The following is a 4620-nucleotide window of genomic DNA, read 5'->3' as shown; positions in this document are numbered from 1 at the left end:
AACAGAAAGTCTCAAAGGCTTGATTTTTGCCACAGTGAAGGCAAAACAAACAATCTATCAGATTTTATGAAAGGAATTTTGCACAAGGAAAGAAACTTATTTTTGGCCTTGAGAAACCCATAAGCCGCTCATGACACGCAAATGATTTTTGTGTTTTCCTGAAGACAATTAATAGGATTAAACCTTTTTCATTGCTTTGTTGGAAACAAAAGAGCCAAATATATTCCACTTAATGAGAATTTTTCTTCCAGGCATAGAACACCTGGTCTGAACTATGGGAAGCTACTGCTATTTAAAGATGTTAAAAACCATCCTTCACCAAGATACATTTAAAAAATTATATTAGGGAAAAATAAGACACATAAACTGACTAACATCAGGGTGTACTTATTTATTTAGTGGGCGATCAGTACCATTAAGTTAAACTAGGTTTATCTTAGAATGTTACATATACGGCGGCAGAATGAATCTGCAACTTCAAAGTCTTTGCAAAAGACCTGTTAAAACAGGAAAAAATACATTAAAGCAAAAATAAAGTTTTAAAAATTCAATACAAAAACACTAATTGGTCTGTCATATGCCTACAGTCAACCCTAGGAATTTTGGTTGGTAGGTAGCCATTAAAACAACAATGGCAATCACAAGACAAATGGCATTAACAGAATGCTTCTTATTTTCTAGATATTATTCTATGTGAAACTCTCATGTTTCCTTCTAAGAGCTTTACAGTTCTAGTGCGAACATTAGGTCTTTGGTCCATCTTGTGTTAGTTTTCATATATAGTGTAAGGTAAGACTTCATTCTTTTGCATGTGGAATACAAAATCTCATTTATCCAAGCAGGAGTTGTACAAGGGAGTTATTTATCTAGGGTCAGTTTCCCCAGAGCAGATCCTGAGGTGAGGATTTGTGTTAAAGCATTTTATGAAGGCACCGCCCCGAGAGAAGCCGGAAGGGAATGGGGAAGTAGAACAGGGAAAGGAAAAAGACAAGCAGGGTATAGTTTCTGGTGATGTCCTAGCCCTAGTCTCATTCTTTGGGAGAACTTTGGAGGGCAAATTACAGCTTGGATCTTGTCCCCATAAGGTAGAGGCTTCCATATCCCTAGCGGGTAATGTAACTCCCAGTCACTTCCAGCTTTCTGCCCAGGCAGGAAAAATGGTTCTAGTGACTCAAGGAAAGTCTTCCAAAGAGAAATTCAGATGCAGGCTGTTTGAAGCAAATGCCATAGGAGCTGAGGAAAGGAGTACCCATGAAAAAAGTCTGAGGGAATGTGGACAGAGCCCCAGTGTGTTCACTTCTGTTTCACTCACTTCACTTAACAGATTAAAAAAAAGAAGAAGAAGCTAGAAGAGTGGAATAAGTTTCCCTAGTTGACATGATTAATAAATAGGAAAGCTAAGAATAAGTCTAGATCTAGGACTCCAAATCTTGTGCTTTGGAGAGTTATTGGACATGTGGGAAGAATATGGTAAGTGGACTGTGGCAGAGATGATCAGTCCAAATGGAATAAGCACATACTCATCACTGGGATATCATTAAGAGTCCTTCCTCCCATACCCTCCAAAAGCCTGCTGTGGGGTGATAAAGACATGAATTGGAAGAGGCATGAGAATAAAAGGAGTGGTAATTTTTTAAATGTCTATGTTCTCTCAAAATGGTGCTGGGACAATGGATATCCACAAGACAAAAAAAAAAAAAAAAAAAGAAGAAGAAGTTGGATCCACTACTATGTATAAAAATTAAAAATGGCCAAAGATGTAAATGTAAGCACTGAAACTATAAAACTCTTAGGAGGAAGCACGGGGTAAACTATTGGTGGCCTTGAATTTGGCAATGTTCTCTTAGATATGACATGTACAAGCAGCAACAGAAAAAATAGATTCATTGGATTTCATAAAAATAAACCTTTTATGCTTCAAAGGCTACTATCAAGAAATTAAAAAGACAACCCAACAAATGAGAGAAAATAACTTGCATCTAGAATATATATGTATACACATATGTAATGCATCATATATCATATACATTTATATACGAATATAAATATAAAATAATTACAATTCAATAATTAAAAGACAACATATTACAAATAAAAACTACAATATAGAAAAAGGGTTTGTGATATGGTTTGGCTGTGTTCCCACCCAAAATTTCATCTTGGATTATAATCCCGATAATCCCCATAATCTCCATGTGTCAAGGGTGGGACGAGGTGGAGGTAACTGGATCATGGAGTCGGTTTCCTCCATGCTTTTCTCATGATAATGAGTGAGTCTCATGAGATATTATGGTTTTATAAGCGTCTGGCATTTCCCCTGCTTTCACTGACTCTGTCCTGCCGCCCTGTGAAGAAGGTGCCTTCATCTCCTTTGCCTTCCACCATGATTGTAAGTTTCTTGAGGTCTCCCCAGCAATGAGGAACTGTGAATCAATTAAATCTCTTTCCTTTATAAATTACCCAGTCTCAGATATTTCTATATAGCAGTGTGAGAATGGACTAATACAGTCTGAATGGACATTTCTTCAAAGATGATACAAAAATGGCCCATGCACATATAAAAAGATGCTCAAGACCATTAGGTATCAGAGAAATGCAAGTCAAAGCCACACTCTCTAGAATGGCTTTAATAAAAAAAATACATATAGATAATAACCAGAGATCGAAAGGATGTGGAAAAATCAGAGCCCTCATCCACTGCTGGTAGGAATGTAAAATGGTGCAGCTACTGTCTGGCAGTTCCTCATAAAACTAAACATCGTCTTCTTTTTGGTTTCGACCCAGCCATTCTACTCCCAGGTATGTATTCAAGAGAAATGAAAACAGATGACCAAACAAAAACCTGTACACAAATGTTCATGGAAGCAGTATTAATAATCAAGTGTCCATTGGTGGATAAAATTGAGTATGCCCATAAATTGAATATTATTAAGCCACAAAAATGAAGTCCTGACACATCCTACAACATGGATGAACCTTGAAAACATTATGCTCAGTGAAAGAAGCCAGTCGCAAAGACCACTATAATATTATTTCATTTATATGAAATATACGGAGTAGGTGAATCTACAGAGAAAGCAAATTGGTGCTTGCCTTGGGTTGGGGGAAGGGGAGGATTGGCCAACGGCAACCAAAGAGCAATGTGTTTCTTTATGGGGTGATAAAAGACGTTCTAAAACTGATTGTAGTGATTGTTGTACAATCACTGTGTGAATATACCAAAAATCTTTGAATTATGTACTCTAAATGAATGAACTATATATGAATTATATCTCAATAAAATTGCAATAAAAAAAACTTCTATGCCCTAATATTAATTGAAATAATTCTGTGGGTAAATATTCAGTCTGAAATTTGCAAAGCAAAGCATTTATACAGGGCCATGCTTGCAGGGGTTTTTATGGTCATCTTGGCTACTTCACAGCTTCAAGTGTGAACTTTCTAAACAGAGCTAGTATTGGGTTGTGGAGATGCTCATTGAGAACAGTTACCAAACAGCAGCAGTTCCAGAGCAGAGCCTGCCTCATCCATGATAATTGCATGTGCTGCCCACTTTGTGGGACAAAGGGAATCCTGGTAGCTGAGTATTTAAAAGAGCCTGTTGGCCCTCTCTGTTCCTACAACCAATGCATGAATTGCAGGCAGTCAGGGGGCCTTGTCTGAGCTGCTCTTGGAGTTGTGTGAGACCCAGTGCGCATCGCTCCCTCAGTGACCTCCAGATTGAAGACGATTTCTTGCGAAATCAGCAGGGTGGGCAGCTGAAGAGCGTGTGAATATTGTGCATTTGTAAATATTTGAGCACATCTGCTTAGCTCCCTCCCAAAAAACCACTGGGAAAACCCGCTTTGCATTGTGCCATGCAATGCTGTTACTCTGCTCTAATTGTCAAATCTGTTGAGTGTTTTTCTCCTGCACACAAAAATTAAACATTGCTCTCCTCATTCATGATTAATTCAGCTGCAGTGCTGCACTGTGTCACACTGCATTTTTAAAAGTAATTGTTAAATTCTACCTCATAATCAGAGCAGTTTTAATTAACTTTTTGTCAGTTAATCTTTTTTCCTCATACATTTTCCATATCTAGTGTGTATACAGTGCGTCTCTGCCCAGGGGTTTGCAGCCCCTCGATATGAATGCTTAAGCTCTGTCAGTGCTGATGGGTGTGCCATGTGCCCATGCAGAGAGGAGGCCTCCTAGGCTCATTCTGCTCAGCTTTCTTAGGGCTAGCTGGTCATGTCATTTGCATTAACGAGATCCGTCACAGTGAACTTATTTACAGGCTTCAAAGTTCGGGTTTTCTTTTCTCTTCCGCCTAGAATGTGTTTCCTGTGTCTAGGAGAATATGGCACATAATAGAAGTAAGAAGGGTGGACATATAGGGCAAGGGGAATGATATCTAACTGGAATGTACAACAAACCTTGACTCTTGCTTGCAGATCTACCCTGTACTCAGATCTACCCTGTACTTCCTTCAGCATCTCTGACTTTGGCAAGATTACCAGTCACATTTTCACATGTTTGAACTTGTTTTTGCATGGTTCGTCCAGCAACTCAATGCACTTTATCAACTTACAGCTTTACTCATTCACATCTTTTACTTCTCAGATAATATTTCTCATG

The sequence above is a fragment of the Theropithecus gelada genome, chromosome X, assembly GCF_003255815.1.
Source record: "Theropithecus gelada isolate Dixy chromosome X, Tgel_1.0, whole genome shotgun sequence".
Classification (NCBI taxonomy): Eukaryota; Metazoa; Chordata; class Mammalia; order Primates; family Cercopithecidae; genus Theropithecus; species Theropithecus gelada.
The sequence above is the reverse complement of the archived record's forward strand: the minus strand, read 5'-3'. Positions refer to the sequence as shown.